General features: G+C 43.4%; 2 protein-coding genes across 4 annotated transcripts in view; one reads left to right on the top strand and one right to left on the bottom strand.

Annotated features, from left to right (window-relative positions):
* Positions 1 to 18,857, bottom strand: part of FAM126B (family with sequence similarity 126 member B) — a 67,241-nt gene extending 48,384 nt beyond the window's left edge. For 2 of the 3 annotated variants that reach the window (XM_048486433.1, XM_048486431.1), the window contains exon 1: positions 18,753 to 18,857. The gene's annotated coding sequence lies outside the window, so the exon portion shown is untranslated. The remainder of the gene's footprint in view (positions 1 to 18,752) is intronic. The other variant, XM_048486432.1, reaches the window with a different exon arrangement.
* LOC125426207 (aldehyde oxidase 3-like) overlaps positions 1 to 18,974 on the top strand; it is a 343,943-nt gene that overhangs the window by 256,114 nt on the left and 68,855 nt on the right. The window lies entirely within an intron of this gene.

The raw sequence follows: 18,974 nt of genomic DNA, 5'->3' as shown, positions 1-18,974 counted from the left end.
CACCACAGGAGGCTGACCTTGACTGGATGGGTCACAACCAGCTGCGGGGCCGCAGCAGGCTCCCAGCCCAGCAGCTTCTTCAGGTCACGTGGAACGCCCCCTCCAAGTGCATCGCACACCCCCTTCCCCTTAGAGCTACACCACTGCCTCTGAGTCCTCCTTTGGAGCTGAAGACAGATCTCTGTGGCTCTGCAATTTGCCTCCCTGCTGTGTCTGTCCCTCTGCTGCTGAGGAACATGATCCCGCACTCACAGTAGCCATTTTGTTTAGGTGCTTCCTTTCCATGCCAACTTTGGAGAAGGAGGGAGTCACCTGATGGCGGGGCTCCACAGTGGAGGCTTCGGTCTAAACAGCCCTACCAGGGGCCCGCCCCTCCTGCCGGTTCAGCAGCTCCAGCTGTGGCAGGACCATCATCCTGTGTGCGGAGCAAAAATGCTCCTCTCGGCGGGTCATTTCTCCCAGATCAATCTTCGAACAAATATTTATTTATTTATTATTTAAATTTATAGACCGCCCAATCCCCAAGGGGCTCTGGGCGGTGACCTGCACTTAATGTTAAACACACAAGTGATCTCGTTAGCACAGTCTTCAAAAGTGTGTTCCTCTCCTGTTACCAGGGTACAAAAGTAACAGGGTGAAAGTAAGAGGGCAAAGACAATACCACAAAAATAAGAAGAAAAAAGGATAGAAGCTGCAAAAAAAAGTGAAGGACGGGCAACTGGACACAACTGCTCTCCCAGGAGGCAGGGAAAGAACTGGAGGAGAAGTGGACCTGTTCCAGCCAATCTAGGAAGCAAAAGAGTGATTTATTCTTGCCTCGCTGATTGGCTACTGGAAAACAACCAGGTGTCCTCGAGCTCAAATGGATGACTTTTATTTCTCAAACTCCATCACTGGAGGGAAATCAATGCATATTCAATCACAGCAGTCAGTTTATCTCTCAGTAACGAAGTGCCTTTAACACTTGTTACAGTTCAAAATTACTAATGCAATTTCAGATGCAAACGTACGTTAGCAAAGTAGCACAAATTCAAATTTTAAGCTGAAATGTAAAAGAACCATTGGTTATTACTTCTAAAATACATAATGGCTCCTATCAAAACTCAACGCAATTTACTGCTGGTAACTGAATCTAGGGCTGATTCCGCATGGGCCAAAAACAGCAGTGTGAAAACAATGTGAAAATGGTGTAAAAGGGTTTAAAATGGTGTAAAAGGGTTTATACTGTTTTCACACCGTTTTCACACCACAGTTTTTGGCCCATGCGGAATCACCCTTGCTTTTATGCAAGCCAGAGAGCAATCATGTGAGATTTATTCTATCCCCACTCCCTCCAAAAAAAAGAGTCTTGGACTTTAATGTCATAGGGCAGGGTCTTAAAAGCAGCATAATGGTGGTGTGTTAAGCAGGATCGCCTCATATTTCTGGCAGATGTACTAAGTCACTCTTAGAGCCAAAGGCATCCTACCTAATTAATCAGAGAGTACATTTATCTTTTTTTTCCTCTGAAGGTCAATATTGTACCTGGATATTTGCCTAATTTTACAATCACATCACAGACCTATCCATGGTAATGCAACAATATGAACAACTGAACTTTAGGAAGAATACACGGAACAGGAAGCATATATCAGAAACGAAATAAGAATATCAGATGTGGACAGATGAAGGAGAAAGCATCTTCATAACGCTTTCAAATCCCAGAGTTTAGCCCAACTTTTCTTGCTGAGATTCACAGTGGATTACAAAATATAAAGAACAATTCGAACAAAAAGCAAAAGGCTCTCAATAAATCGTGCAGTTGCCCTGACCTGGATGACCCACGCTAATCCAAGCTGCTCGTATCTTGGTAAGCCTTGGCTAATATTTGGAACAGAGACCTCCAAGCAAGTCCAAGGTTGTTTTGCAGAGTCAGGCAATGGAAAATGGCAAAGTCTCTTGCCTTGAAATCCCAACAGCTTTGCAATAAATCGGCTGCAACTTGATGGAATTTTCTACCATCGCCAGGACTAGGACCACAGAATTGGTAAACAGTGCCAACAAAAAACTGTCAAAGACCGTGAAAACTGTAATGAGTTGCAGTGAATCAGTTACGGTCAATTTGTGGCTTTCAGTTATTTCTAGTAGGCCACAGAGTTAAAATCTTCAGATACGAGGTTTCTTCCTAAGTGGAAATGGCTTTCCAAATAAGACTACAGACACATTGGTTGGAGATAGATACTTTGGTACCTCTGTCTACAGTAACAGAGGAAACTATAGGAAGAAGATGCCGACAAAGAAGGAGTAGAAGTCGACGGGCAACAGTTAAGTGCCAGACGGAAGTGAAGGAACGATTACTTGTACTGTACACACAGATAATCTCACTAATTAACAAGATGCAACTCATGAAGCTAAAAAATCATGAGTTACTTTCATGTAAGTTTTAATGAGTGGGGGGTCTTATTGCTTATTTTAGAAGCAATAACCATTTTAAGCAATGAATATCTTGGAGAAAATAAACCACATCAGAAACAGCCTATTTGACACTGTATGACCTCCTCGCAGAGCATACCACTGCAACAGATATACAATACAGTGCTTTGTCAAAAATTGTTTTCCCCACCCTCTTTAATCCTAGTTTAATAATTCACTATGCTGCTAAATAGTTAAATACACTGCAGCGTTTGTTTACTCTCTACAGCAATTCTTCAGAGATGAAACCAAAAACATGGCTGTACAGGAAATGACTATTTTCCAGCTAGCGAAGATATACAGCAGAAGTATTATGTGGACGTATTTACGTCCAATGCAAAGCAAACCTTCAGAGCAGAATATACAGACATATAAAGCTGCTTTATGCTGAAACTGACCATTAGTCTTCCTACGCCAGTGATGGCGAACCTATGGCACGGGTGCCAGAGGTGGCACTCAGAGCCCTCTCTGTGGGCACGCACAAACAGAGTTCATCGTGTGGGGGGGAAATTGCTCCCCCCCACATCTAGGCTGGCCTGGGCTGCTGTGCTCGATTATTAGCATTAAACCTAAGACCTAGTTTTGGGGAAGCAGTATAGGTAACCCTGTTAAGTGCTGTTAAACCCCACTGATTTTCATGCAAAGAACTAAAGCACGATCCTTTACCTGGGAGTAAGCTCGGTTGCTGGCAATGTGGCTTGCTTCTGAGTAAACCCTCCTAGGGTCGTGATTCACCCGTTGGAAGAGTTGCATGGTTGCTTCAAAGCAAAGCCACCAACTACCACCAAGCTTACTCTTGAGTAATGCACGCCTCGGAGCTAACAATTTTTACTAAACTAAAACCTCAGTATTCAGGTTAAATTGCCGTGTTGGCACTTTGTGATAAATCAGTGGGTTTTGGGTTGCAATTTGGGCACTCGGTCTCGAAAAGGTTCGCCATCACTGTCCTACGCTGACTGGTAGCACTTCTGCGGTCTCAGGTAAGCCTTCAGGCAGAGATCCTTTGAAACAGAGATGACCGAATATGAACTTTGGTTATCCGAAGGTCACCCTCCACCACTATACCTTTTTCCACAAAAAGAACTAAGTGGAATTGTAACTTCATCTGCCACATGCTAAACTGTCTCGGTCCAGCACATGGTGGATGAATTTACAATTCTACTTAGTTCTTTTTGTGGAAAAGGGTATAGACTGGGCCATTCCATTGGACTTGCTTACACTTTGCAAAAAAATTAATGAAATCATTTTCAAGAATAAAAAAATTAATATCTCAGTTCCGAGCCAAAAGTAAACAGCCATACTCTTTCAAGTGAAATCTGGGCCCTGCAAAACTGAATTGTTCCAAAAGGCCAATGGTTGAGGGAAGGAATGGAATCTTGTTACCCTTTCCTTCTTCCTTGATTTATTTGTAATGTCTTCATTTGATTTGATTATTTTAATGTAGGAATGGAGAAACAAATTCAGTTCACCAGATAAGAGTCCACTACTCATGTGGAGGAGTGGGGAATCAAACCTGATTCTCCAGATTAGAGTCCTCTGCTCTTAACCACTTCACCATGTTGGCTCTCTAGGGAGCAAAGCATTCTTTCTTCCACGTTGTTGGCAACCTGACTAACCAGTGTGCATAAAATCACATCATCACATGCGATGGGAGAGTTTCAAAGCAAAACGTCAGAGCCACTGTGTGCGTGAACTGATTTCAGTGTAACACAAGCATAAGAAAGAGCAACTAAACAAGGTAAACTTATATCCTGCCACCCCTTCTCAGCTAAGTACAGAGTCTTCCTCCAGTATAAGAGAATACTTCTCCATAGATTAGAAGGCTGCACACTTAGCTGAGTAGAGTGACAGGATATTACCCATATTGGGTTTTTTTGTTCTTGTGGAAATCCTTAGCATAAAGGACACCAGAATTACTCAATGTGCATTTATATGCCAGACTGCTTGAATGTCTATCCAAGGACTGAGCCGGGACACCTATATGGTGGCTCTGCTGCCATAGAAATGGCATGTTGACATGCAGTGCACTCTTTTCACTATGCACATGCCTGGCAGATGGCACCCAGGACTAGAAACAATGGGGCCACCTGGGAACAGCCAAGAAAAATGAGGGGAAATAACTATGGGGGAGAGACAGACAATTGTTTAGCAGGGTGCTGCAGAATGTCTCCTGATAACTCTAGCTCCCTTTTGGCACAATGAGAACCCATTAATAGAACCCTGGGATTTTATCACTCTGGCTCTGGAGTCATTCTACATCACAAAAGAAGCTATGAGCACCACACAATGAAGCAAGTCTTACCAATAAAGCACCGACTGGACTACATGAGAGTCAACATGAACAGCTGAGTCTGAATCTAATCTTCAGGCAGTCTTCAAGCAGCAGCTGGACAAACACTTGCCAGGGATGCTCTAGGTTGATCCTACGTTAAGCAGGGGGTTGGACTAGATGGCCTGTAAAGCCCCTTCCAACTCTATGAATCTATTCCCTCAAAGGAAGACCAAGCAGAGTTGTCAGTTTAGCAGTTCGTGGCAGCAGTGCTTGCTTCAGTTCCTTCCCTCTTATACTATGCCATCTTCAACTGACCTCTGCTACCAACTTGATTAATAGTTCCCTTGGAAGGGCTAGGCAGTTATTCCTGTCTTGGCATGCTAATTTATCTTTTTGCCTTTTAACAGTCGATGGCCATTCTTGCAACAGAATGTCAATGTCGCTGCTGATGTTCAGTCCACTGAGCTCTGCAGTGTAAACAGAAGTGGTAAGCACGTGCTTCTCTTGTAATTAAAACAACTGATTTAGCATTGAATTAACTGGCACATGAGGGCTTTGTTGCTCTTAATGCTGTTCCTCAGAAAAAGCAACATGTTGTGTAAGAACTGAAGATCTCTGAAAGTTACACAAGAAAACTTTCCAAGGAATCCAGTGGCCCAAACAGATTTTATGCACAGCTTCTGAAGAACAGAAGTTTGTTTATTTGTCACCTTTCTTACTGAGACTCAAAGACTCAAATACAGTGTAAATTGATCCGGCCATTATGAGACGTCTACTACCGTAAATACTAGAGTATAAGCCGACTTTTTCAGCACATTTTTAATGCTGAAAAAGCCCCCCTCAGCTTGTACTCAAGTATATTCGGTAATTCCAAGATGGCAGCCAGAGCTGGGGCTCTTGTGGGGATCCAGTAAGCATGTTGCTGCCTTTTTTCTAACTCACCAGAGAGCCGTAAAAACAAGCTGTAAGGACAGCCTGCATAGCATTGCAACTAGGTTGTGTGTGTGTGTTAAAAGAAACTGAGGCATTTCTCTCCTAAGGGTTATTAGTGTGTTGCATTCTAGATGAATACAATTCTTCATACAGTAGTTTACTGCCAAATACTGATGTTGCTGAAGACAAAGACTTTCTTTGGAGCAAAGTTTAGGCTGGCATGGCTATGAATCCCAGAATTATTCTACATTTGGAGGAAAACAGTGGTTCATTTTTGTTCCCAGAGTGCTGGAAAGCTGCTCATCCCTAATGAAAACTCTGTTAAGCAACTCTATCTCATCTTGCTCCCAAATCTTTTCTTTTTAGCTGCTACTGAGTCAAGTTCGAAGGCTTATACTCGAGTCAATAAGTTTCCCAGATTTTTGTGGTAAAATTAGGTGCCTCGGCTTATATTCGGGTTGGCTTATACTAGAGTATATACTGTAATTAGCAATGGACTAGGATTACAGAAATCTGAACAAGTATAGCATATCAGACATGATACAGAGAACAGGTACAATACAGAAAAAACAACGTTATATCAGTACAAAATAATTCAGTGATGGTAGGATAACATTTACCACAAACAGGTGTGTCCTGCCCAAGGCAGCAGTCCCTTTCTTCTTATAAAGTGCTTTCCTATACTATTCTGTTGCAATATATTTTATACACCCTAGCACCTAGTCTGTTACACTCTCAACAACAGGATACATGGCCAGGTAAAATAAAGTACAATATAATCCTGGACCTATTCATCAGAACTGCTCCACCCCAGAATGCAGACACATTGAGAAAGATGGAATTTGGGGATATGGGTCAGCTGGAGAACACAGCTTGAACATTTCTCCTTCTGCTTTCCAGGTACTCTGAAAAACCCAGAGCTTAAGAGAGGCACAAGCCAAACAGCAAGAGCCAAGGGTCTCCTGGTCTTCACCAACTGCCAGTAGCCTTCAGTAGAACCAGCTCAGTCACCGGAGCAAAAAGAAATTGGTTTTAAACCCCACTTTTCCTGAAGTGGCTTTTAAACTTCTTCTCTTCCCACAATAGACACCTTTGACGTAGGTGGGGCTGAGAGTTCTCAGAAAATTATGACTAGCCCAAAGTCTCCCAGCAGGCTTCACGTGTAGGAGCAGGAAAACAAATCTGGTGGTGAATCAAGCATGGTTCCCCATATTAAAGTCCACCATTCTGAACCACTATACCACGGTGGCTTTCAATACATCAGAACATAACACAGCCAATTGTTGGATGCTGCCAGCAGAGAGAGAGCCAGTGAGTGATGTCTGCTCCTCTTCCAAAAGCACACCAACAGCTGCCCTTCTGAGGTTAACACATACAGTTCCACACAGTGGCCACAAAGGAGAAATCCAGAAGTGGACGGCTGTGAGAATTGGTCCAGCGAACTCACTTCCAGCAGACTTCCTTCTTTTGGATTTTGGCTGAGGACGTTTTTAGGAGATTTTAAGCTGTTATATGTGCTGAGCAGTTTTATAAGTCTTTGGTTTATATCTCTGTGATGGATGGAGCAGCAGTGGCGTAGGAGGTTAAGAGCTCATGTATCTAATCTGGAGGAACCGGGTTTGATTCCCAGCTCTGCTGCCTGAGCTGTGGAGGCTTATCTGGGGAATTCAGATTAGCCTGTACACTCCCACACATGCCAGCTGGGTGACCTTGGGCTAGTCACAGCTTCTCGGAGCTCTCTCAGCCCCACCTACCTCACAGGGTGTTTGTTGTGAGGGGGGAAGGGCAAGGAGATTGTAAGTCCCTTTGAGTCTCCTGCAGGAGAGAAAGGGGGGATATAAATCCAAACTCTTCTTCTTCTTCTTCTTCTTGAAGTTACGTAAGTCACTTTGAGTTTACAACTATCTGAAGCACAGCAACATAATTTAATGCATAAGTAAATGGGGGGTAAATAGGGTTAAGAGGCAGAAAGAAGCAGCTACAGAGGTAGGAGATCAATAAGGGGGAGGTCAGTTCTTTGTTCCTGGTGGCAGAGAATAGACAGGAGCAAAAGATATCCCAAACTAATTGGCCTCCATACAACCTGCAGAGACAGTATTACTCTGTTGTGGCCCTCATGCAAACTCTGGTTAAACCTACTGCTATACCTAAAGACAGCTTTGAGAATACCTATGCTGCAGCAGAGCAAGTCAAGTTCCCTAAATTCAAGCTTTGCAAACTTTATTAACTATGTCTGCACTATAGAAATAAGCCCATGATAAGCCCACTATACAGCTCTGAAACGTGATTACATGTAGATGTGCTAATGACTCTCTGTGTGCCAACCTCGACCGCTCTATGATCATAACCAATAAAGACTGATTATTTTAATATGATTGTGAATAACTTTGTCATCCATTTTCCCTTTTAAAATGCAACTACTTTTTCTGTACAACAGCTGAAGAAAGTCAGATTTCTTTGAAGCTCTTTGAAATCCCAAACTCTCCCTCAAAATTAATCCAAAAATAAATTTTCTAAATAATACTTTTGAGTTAAAGTATGTCAATTTGCCAAGATCTAGAGGGGCAACCATGTTAATCCACTGCTAAGCAAAAAGAGTGTCTTGTGGCTTGTTAAGACTGACAATCTGTAGCTTAAACTTTTGTAGATTAGAGACCTTTTAATTCGATGCATGAAATGAATCCTCAGCGGACTGTGTATCCTCTTGCATTTCACTGCTGTTTGATGGGAGGCTGTTAAATAAAATCTTATGACATAATACATCTTTAGTTTAAGAAACACACATACTTTTTTTTTGCTAATTCCACTTTCATGTAAATCCAGCAGCTCAAGACAACATCTTAAGAAAAAGATCTTAATGCTCAGATCTCATAATATTGAAGTAACCCTCACAGAAAGATACTTGGTCTAAAAGATGTGGCTGCCGATATTTACAGGTTAATTATATTTAAATAGACATTTAAAAAACATATACGCTCAACACGATTTAAAGTGTAACTCAGTAGCTAATTACACAGCTCCCTACCTGAATAAATATTCAATAATGTATCTGATCTTAAAATCTGGTGCCAGAATTATTTTGCCCTGCCCGTATTTTGACCGTTACCTATAATTACACAGGACACCCATTCAGTACTTTCCAGCCTCCTACAACCCATAGACTTCAGTGGGGTTTACAGACAAAACCAGCAAGTTGAGCTAAGGTTCATTACATTGAAGTATTGCATATGAACTTTTTTATTATAAGGCAATTTATATGCATAATGCAACTTATCCCTGAAATCAGCCTCCATCCCTGAAGACTGGAAGATGGCCAATGTCACACCAATCTTTAAGAAAGGGTCTAGGGAAGAACCAGGAAATTACAGGCCAGTCAGTTTGACACCTGTTCCTGGTAAATTGGTAGAATCTATCATTAAAGATCCAGCAAGCTCTTTCTTATGTTCTTATGTTCTAATTATTGCTATGTTGTTTTAGATGTCTAATATCTATACAACTCAGTTTGGGAGTTAAAGCAGCAATGCAGAGTATAATGAGAATATAGTGGGACATGCAACACAAGGTGAAGTAATATGAAGACTTAAGACTTTGAGGCCTTTGCTTCTCATAAATTATACTTCCAACTGAAATTTATGGACTAATGTGACTGATTCCAAAACATATTAGGAAAGGAAATCCCTACAAATGCAACATTTCTTTCAGCAAAGAAATCCACAGCCTCTAGCCAATTAAAATTCTTCCAGTTCAAAGTCTGATCTTCCAAACAAATGATCACAAGTTTATAATCCTTGTGGCATCTGAGCCGTGACACATTCAAACATGAGGTGCAAGGGGAAAAAACAGTAATTCATTTATTTCCACACTAAGTACCGTATGATCTCATTAGTGTGATGTGCCTGCATAAAAGCATAAAAATGCCTGCTCAGTGAACTAGTTTAATATACCTGCAAAAAAAAGAGTTCTCAATTATTGCACCCATCATATTTATTGGACAATGTTCTCCTTGTACCCCCAGTAGCTTTCTTCTCATAACTTGTTTACTTCAAGCATAAAGGATATTAAAATGCCATACCACTTTATGGGGAAAAGGGCAACAAATAAATTCAGAGGAGGGACATGCAGTTATGTTAAATACCTCTGCAGAATTATTGTATTTAAAAATTAAGCAGTCCCTTCAAAAGTTTTTAACATGAGATCCTTCTGTTCTTGGGGAAGGATTATTGTGCTCTGCCGCTGCCCAACTCAAACCATAGTTCAGTTACTTTTTCTAATGTAATGCTAGATGTTTAGTTTGTTTTGGAAACCATCAGGTAACAGTTCACATTCAAGTAGAGTGATAGTTTTCTTCTCATTAAACAGAAATTAAATATGAACTGAGGGATTACTCACACATATGTAATATCTTAAGGCATAATCACCAGAAGGGAAGCAAATGGCAAATTAGCCTATAAGCCATTATGAAACATTTTGGATTCAATCCTATATAAGCAACAGAAGGCTAGCTAGTAGACATGATTCTGATGGATGCTTCAGACATTTGTCATGCGGCACAAGGGGGATGCAATTAGAACAGGGGTCTGCAACCTGTGGCTCTCCAGATGTTCATGGACTACAATTCCCATCAGCCCCTGCCACCATGGGATGGGAATTGTAGTCCATGAACATCTAGAGAGCCGCAGGTTACAGACCCCTGAATTAGAAGAAAAACAAGCCAATAACCCCCACCCACCCAGGGCTCATTTCATGACCATAGTTCATAAACCTCAAAGAAAAGCTTGAATCCAAACATATTTACATATTTAAGGTTGTGTACAAAATAATGGTACTGTGGAAGAAGTTCACATGGGAATCCCAGACTGTTCCTGACATTTCTCCAAGTTATAAAAGAATATAGCTAGAAACCTGGTGCAAGCGCCATTCTGATACAAAGGGTGAAACAGCAGGAACCATTTTCCTTTTCAAAAACTCTTACATTGACCCTCAAAATGAGAATACTTTGGCAGCTTGTAAGAAAGAAAGCATAGCATTGAAAATATAGATGCACAAATCAAATATGTAATAGATTAGGTTAGAATTGCCCCTTTAGGATGTAGATGTTATGGACTTTATCAGTTTCCCCCTGCCAGCATGGCCAATTGGCCATGCTGGCAGGGGCTGATGGGAATTGTAGTCCATAACATCTGGAGTGCCAAAGGTTTGCCACCACTGGCCTATAGTCTATCTATACCTTCAACTGTGGAATTAAATTGGAGGAGGAGAAAGAAGAAAGAAGAAGAGGAGGAGTTTGGATTTATACCCCCCTTCCTCTCCTGTAAGGAGACTCAAAGGGGCTTACAATCTCCTTTCCCTTCACCGCTCACAACAAACACCCTGTGAGGGAGGTAGGGTTGAGAGAGCTCCTAAGAACTGTGACTCACCTAAGGTCACCCACCTGTGTTGGAGTTCACAAGCTAATCTAGTTCACCAGATAAGCCTCCACAGCTCAAGTGGCACAGCGGGGAATCAAAGACCAATTACTTACAATACCACCCTTCCATTCAATGTTATTTAACTAGTTTATGGAAGGAGTCCTGATGGTTAGTAGGATAACTCCTTATATTCCAGAGGTTATGGACTACATCAGCCCCCGCCAGCATAGCCATTGCGGTGGCGTGGGGCTGATGGGAATTGTAGTTCATAACATCTGCAGTACCAAAGGTTCACCACCATGGGTCCGGACAGTCTTTGCAAAATGTATTCAGATCAGAAATTCCTAATTTTGTCTCTGCTCAAGACCCGATCTATATAAAGCCCTAAAGTGGCGTCACTGAATCCTCTCAGTGATTTTCGTATAATTCAGTGTTTTTATACTAGACTTCACTGCTGTAGTAAGCCACAGATCTTCTGATGTTGTCCAGCTACCCAAATCTTCAAGGTGTTTTACTACACTGCCAAAGACCAAATGAAACTGATATGCCTTTAGCATCGAATAAGCCAAACTAAGGAAATCAGCAGCAGACCAGTGTAGGGAACATCAAATTGTACATGACTTTGTCAGAGTATTTTTTACATTTATTTTGTAAACTGCTTTGACTTTGCAGATGCAGAGAAAGCAGGTATAAATGCCGACATAATTATACATTTCTCCGTACTTTGGCTCAAGAACTAGGCAAGGTTACAAAACAACCACAGCAGTATAACAGAAAGACAATGCTTACAGAGCAATCATATGCAGAGTTGCTCCAGTCTAAGTCCACTGAAATGAATGAACTTAGACTGGGGCTGAGTTTGCATGTTAAAAATGGTCCATTGTTGGCACAGGGCATGCCCTGGCACAATGGGGAGTTCCCCACAGCTCCCAGCGCTGCACCGTGTCTGCCATGCTGTTGCCCCAGTGCCGCCCTGCAGCAGTGGCTTTGCCCCGGGACTTTCCAGAACCGCAAAGGTTGAGGACCTTTTGGAATGCCCCTCTGTTGCTCCGGTGGCTTCTGCTGCCATGACTATTCCTCAGCAGCAGAACAAGGCCATTTTTCCGGCCCGCCACTCTAGCCCGCCCCTCCAATGAACGGGCACCTTCCCCTTCCCCCCTTACAGTGGAATAAAAAACATGGAGGGAGAAACCTTACAAAAACCTTGCAGAAAAGTAGCGTGTGAAGGCACTGCAAACGGGAGGGCAGTGATTCCCTTGCACATGCAAGGAATTTAGATGGGGGGGTTGGAGTACCGCAATTCCCTCACACATACAGGGATTTTAGACTGGGGAGGGCCAAGGGCGCCAATTCCCAGCATTTGTTTTGTGCAGTCATTTAAATCAAAATTAGTGAAAGTGGGTGGGGGGAGCAGGAGGGGGAGATTCAGCCAATCAGAACGCGAGAAATGGAGGTTGCCCGCGCATGTGTATAAGACAATGGTGGCGAACCTTTGGCACTCCAGATGTTATGGACCACAATTCCCATCAGCCCCTGCCAATTGGCCATGCTGGCAGGGGCTGATGGGAATTGTAGTCCATAACATCTGGAGTGCCAAAGGTTCGCCACCACGGGTATAAGACATTGCCAAAGACCTCGCGGTGCAAGTGGAGGAGAGCCAGGGAGAAGGGCAAAGTCAACAGCAGGATGAAAAGCGCCACGGCAGCAGCACTTCCGGATTCAGCATGGGAGATTTTTACCGTGCAAAATTAGCCTGGAGTAACTTTCTACGATTGCACTGTTAGTCTACCAATCTGACTAGTGCAGAATAGTTTGTAAGCAGATGATATCTAATAAGCTGCTCTCAAACATTCCCATTATCAGGGGAAAATCAAAATGGATATTCCAATGCAAAACTAGAAATATTTTGCAGCCTCCTTTTCCTCTAAAAGAACAGATTCTTTTTCAGTCCACAGCAAAGCAGGAGACAGTGCCTCGGCTGTGAGGACCTGAGATAAACCTGTATTATCGAAAGACTGTGAAACCTTCTCCTCAGCCTCACTTGCACCTCCAATTCTAAAACTTGTACAGAGGAGAATTTTATGAAGGTAACAGCAGCACTTTCCAGCCCTACGCACTTGTTGTTCAAATTAAAATCCTTTATTGGTAGGAAGAGAGTTGGTCAGAGGAAAATTGATGAGGTTGAGAGACTCGCTGCATGACTAAGAGCCTTGAGTGGTGGTGGGGGGGGGGGGGGGCAGTGATGTTACCTAACAGTGCCTCAGCACTCTCTCATCCACCCCCATGTGGGTACACTGCATGGAAAACAAGGCACTAACTTAATCAGATTTAGGCAGCAATCTCAAAATCCAGGATGGTCTGAAGGATCGCAGCAACAGAGGCATGATCTAAAAAGAGAACAATATATCCACTACAACCAGCTCTTGCAAAACCCAGATGCAAGCAAATGATGGCTGAAGTTATCTAAACTCCTCCATTTTATATATTGGAGGAGCACACACAGTTCTCAGCTAAACTTTGGACCAAAAGGGCATAATTTAGCAGACAGTCTGAAAGGACCAAAAACACATTGTTGAAAGTAGCTATACGCGAGCCTTATACTTCACATTTCTTTTATATCCAGTTTTGTCGGGATACTAAAATGTACTTCTCTACGTTGTAAACTAAGAGTGTGATCCAAAAGCTATATTTATGTCACGATAAAGGACAAAAGAAAAGCAAATCATAGCTGTGTCACTATACAGATTAAGTATTGCAGAATTCTTCAGCATCCTATATTATCATCATCCCCTGCCAGCATCATGCTGGCAGGGGATGATAGGAGCTGTAGTCCACAACATCTGGAGGGCCACGAGTTTGACACCTGTGCACTAGAGTGTACATAAGCAGGGTAGTGCTTGTACTACCATTTTTATGACTACTAATTACTACAAGTGCAGGCAAAAGTGTCAGACTCCAACCTGAAACACAAGGATTCAAATCCAAATTCTATCATGTAGTGAACTTGGCCCAACATGCCCAACAGAAGTGCACGGAGGATAAAATGGGAAGAGAACACTATGAATACTATCACAAGTCCCTCAAGTAATGGACAAGAGCATCATTTAACCCTTCCCCAGAGTTTGCAGGAGGAAAGGGGTACCCCTCAATGTTGTTCTCAGAAGCAATTCAAAAACAGTAAGCTGTCTTGTCATATTTGATGCGTTCGCAAAGCTACTCCAGAAGGAGTGAGGCCCATTGGACTGGCTCACCTATGCAGCCGCAATAGCCCCCAAAGCACTCCATTCAAATCTCAGTGAAGTGTGCTGACACAGACAAGAGCCTGGCCCTCTCCCTCAGGGAAAAAAGGACACTGTCCACATTACACTGAATGGCATTATAGTTCAGCCCCTTCCCTTTACCAGGCGAAGTTCCAGAACAAGCAAGAGAACACATAGACACACAGCACCTGCTCCCCACACCGCAACTGTCTTTCCCACAAACTGTCTTGGCAAGCAGCTGCACAGAAACCACAAAGAAGGCTCCTTAGGTTGATTGGTAAGACAGCACCAACAGGTTACTACACAAGATGGTAGCAGTAAAGTTCAGTCAGCTTCCTATGTAGAATGCCAGGACTGGGACCTTAGCCTGAATCCATGCAATGCTGCATGTAAAATACAAGAGCACACTTTAATGATATTAACACCATACACAGCAACACAGGACAGACATTGCTGACCTCCCCTCAAATATTTCAAGGGTGTCTTGCTACAGGCAGCTCAGATGTTCCAAGCTTCCCATGGAATACCTCCACAGCCACAGATGCACCCATGATATCCTCATGGAGACTCCTTCACAATCACCCCCCCCCCAAAAAAATAGGCCAACCTCCCTTATCCTTCCAAGTCAGACACATACACCTCCAAGTCCTCACATTCAGGGGTCCCAGCCTCAAGCAGGCTATAGTTAACAGACACTACCAGCAGATCATGGAGCATGAGGCATCACACACTAGGAGAAGTGCAGTTTTACTGCTGGGGACACAAAATACAGAAAAGAGGTTAGGATGAAAGAGTTAAAAAGCAAGGAAAGGACACCGGACACCAGGAGGGAGGCAAGTAAGTAGCTTAGCAGCAACCAATTCTTAGTCCAACCACAATTTGAAGCAGTCATATTATTTGTTCAGAGCTCAGTTATGGCTAGCTGCTACAGGGAACTAAACCACAATGACTTTCACAAAAGACCAGGAGGTCTGAAAGAAGGTTCACGATGCATAATGCCATCATATTTTGCCAATGCCAGGACAGGGGGAAATAGTTCAGACCACATCAGAAATAGGAGGGGGAGAGAGGGAGAGAGGGAGGGAGAGAGGGGGGGGAGAGAGAGAGAGAGAGAGAGAGAGAGAGAGAGAGAGAGAGAGAGAGAGAGAGAGAGAGAGAGAGAGAGATGCAAAAGCAGGTGTAGCCTTATATTTCTCCCCCCAACAGAAACACCACTTAAGAATCTATATAGGGCTTTTAATGCACAGAAGCAGATTTTTCCCATCCATTGATATTGCTTGAACAATCCCTCTGAATCTTCAGAAGGCTTTTCAAAAGAATATCAACCTTACACAAAGATACACAATTCAGAGAACATAAATGGTTGAAGGTCAAAAAACCTGACCTGTATTTCCATGCATTCCCTGACCTCCAGTCTATTGATTCAAACAATTAATCTGCCAGGGTAAAGGGAAGAAATTCTTTTGCTCTCTGGGATCTCCAACAATACAGCTCTGCTCAGCCTACCAGAATCCAGATGCAATGCGATATCACCAACAGAGTTTCACCCATTCCAATTAAAATCATCACAAATAACTGGCCTTCCACTACTTCAAGAGAACCATTTTATACAACCACAGTCAGCAGCTCATTCCCTACTGTAAAGACCTATGAATCAAAAAGAGTGTCTCAAAGATTTTTAAACCATAATCAAGAAGTCTAAAGCATACATATGTAAATGATACTATTTTTAATATATGAGAATTGCTATATGGAATGCAAATGAATTTGTGTGAATTATCATTAGTTCACAAGAAAGCTTGGAAGACAACCAGCTGAAACTCCCCTTTTGTCCAGGGATACAATATTAATCAGTGTTAGCTCTTATGTAAAACCCTGTGAAAACAGGTTTGCTCCCAAATAGCTTGTCAGTTGTCACAGCACACAGAACAGGAGATACTATCCATCCAGCAAATCTTAAAGATATTTCATACCAAACAGAAACAAGGAACACTAACTTAACTATTAACTTTATTCACCCCTAAACTGATTAAACTCTTGATACACTAAAAATGCAGCATCTGAAAACAATTGATTACAGAGAAGATCACTCCGAATTGTGGCAAGTCTGACTCAAATATGCCAAAATGACTCAGGTTTCATTCCTGGGTAAAAAGTAATAGGTTATCCTAATCTGCATGGAGAAACAAAAGAAGAAATGCAGTATCACACTGACTTCCAACACTTAGTGGAACGGTATTTAAAATATTATTCTGAACCAGGAGACAACAACTGCATACTCAACCCCTACAGCATAGTACAGATGGAACAAACTATATAGCCCAGGTGCCTAATGCCATATGACTCGCAAGTTAGTAAAATCTTAAGGGGACAGCTTATCATAGCTCTTACTCATCTCTTTTAATTCTGATGCGCTCTTGAGAAGCAATTACTTGAGGGAATAAGACTACAATGTAATTACTGCATATACAAACACTCTGGTAAAAAGGTGAACTTTTATTTATCTCTTAGTACAGATACATACTGCAAGTCTAATCTTATACTGAAGAAACTGCTTTCTAAGCTCTGCATGCAGATTTAATTATGACAGCCTTATTCCTCTAATTTCTGGAGCATCCAAAGATTTACAAGCATGCCATCTGTGTCAGTTAGTTACAACATCTCTTCCCCTCTATGTGCAACGCACACACACTGTTCCTCTGAGGGCAAATGTCAATGCACAGAGCAAAAGCATTATATTTGGACAGGGGTGTTCGTTGCTTTTAGAAGCTAATAAATTATGACATGGTGCCCAGGGTCAAACTCAGAAAGAAGTCACTCAGAGGAAGAATTTACCTTAGTTCAGAAAGAGATTCTCATTAAATGGAGGATCAGATCAGCAAGGATCAGCACAAAGCCCCAACAGAAAGAAGGAATTTTAGAGATGGCGTGGGGGAGAGGGGGTGCTACTGTTGCTGTAACCGTAAGGATGCAGCCAGATGGTTCATACCTCTTAGGAAAAAATAAGAAGGGGTTTTTTTGTGGGGAGGGGGGGATTTAATCTTGGGGCAGGTTCATTTAAAAGGGGCAGGTTCATTTAATCTTGAAACTGAGTCTAAGAACCCCAGACACAGCAGCTAGGGGATTCTGGTGGGCATGAATTAGTGACACCTCAAACAGCAAGCAGGTACAGGGACTGGTGAAAGATCCAAGTACATAATGGCCAGATGTATTGTTGATGTTGAGGTCAGGGAGCTTCCAGACTGTATGGCTAGCAAGCAGCATTTTTCCTGACATTCCTGTGCTTATCAGATTCAGGCTGGTAACCTTCAGAGGATCTTCGAAGATGCCAGTCCACAGACAGTAGCCGTCAGGAGAGAATGTCATACGGAGAATGTTGCTAGAACACGCCATACAGCCCGGAAACCACACAGCACTCCAACAGTACATCCAAGCATACAAGTACAGGGACTAGTGGGAAAGATCCATACAGGAGTTTTCGAAAATGTAGCCATTCCAGGGATCAAAATGCATGGAAATAACAAAAAGATGCCATCCTCTCCTGCTCCAGAATAAGAAAGGTTGTAGCCTTTCTATAGTGTAGTGAGGGAGGTATTTGCCAAACAGGGTTGTCAACTCCTGGTTATAAAATTTCTGGAGATTTGGGGGGCCAGAGTCTGGGGAAGTAGGGTGGGAAAGTAGCTCAGCATGGTATAATGTCATGGAGTCCACCCTCCACAAAGCAGACATTTTCTACAAGGGAATCGAGCTGTCACCTGGCGATCCGTTGTTATTCTAAAAGATCTCCAGATCCCACCTGGAGGTTGGCAACCTCGTCACCAAAGGGGTCTGGCGGGCAGCTTGTCAACTGCCCCGGAGATGGAAGGCAAAGGGGAAAAGGATCGGGGTGGTGGAAAGTGGCTGTGCAGAGCGAAGGTGACAGAGGGAGCACCCCCTCACCACAGAACGCCTGGATATTATTTAATTCACGTTATTTACAGTTTCGCACAGGGACTCAAGGCGGATTATACAGGGTGAGTCAGTACAATCCACCACACAGGACACTCAGTAACCAATGCATGAAGAACGGGGCCTGAGGATTTTGCCCGCATTTTAGGATTTCCCCCACCACTGACATTTCTAACCTCAAGCCTGTCGAAGAGCTCTGCTTAGCTCGAAAGCTGGCACGAAGCTGGGTCCGACCGAAGGCTACCACAGATTTCCCGTCCCGGTTTTTCAATAGAGGAGGGAGCCAAAAGGGTAATTGCACAGCAGGTGCCGACGGAGAGGAGGGAAAGGAACCGAAAATGAACCGGAATTGGGGAGGGGGCACTCTTTCTGCATCCCCTACGGAGCCAAGGAAAGGGGGGAACCGCACTTCGGAAGCTGCGTCGCCCCCCCCCCCCATAAATACCCGCGCCTCCCCGCCTGCTTCCCCCAAGCTCTCACCTCAGTCGCCTCCCCCCGCCGGAGCGCCTGCCACCATCGCGGCTGTCACTGCGGCTACCGGCGCCTCCCTCTCCTTCCTACTGCCGCCTCCGGCCCTCTGTCAGCAGCCCCGACGCAACAAGGCGCCCGCCCATTGGCTCGCGGCCCGCCCCCAAGAAGCACTGCGCTCATTGGCTCTCCTCCTACCCGCCCAGCGCGCGTGCTCGAACCCGATGTCGGAGG

Source organism: Sphaerodactylus townsendi, linkage group LG02, assembly GCF_021028975.2.
Source record: "Sphaerodactylus townsendi isolate TG3544 linkage group LG02, MPM_Stown_v2.3, whole genome shotgun sequence".
NCBI lineage: Eukaryota > Metazoa > Chordata > Lepidosauria > Squamata > Sphaerodactylidae > Sphaerodactylus > Sphaerodactylus townsendi.
This window is presented reverse-complemented; position numbering and strand designations above follow the sequence as displayed.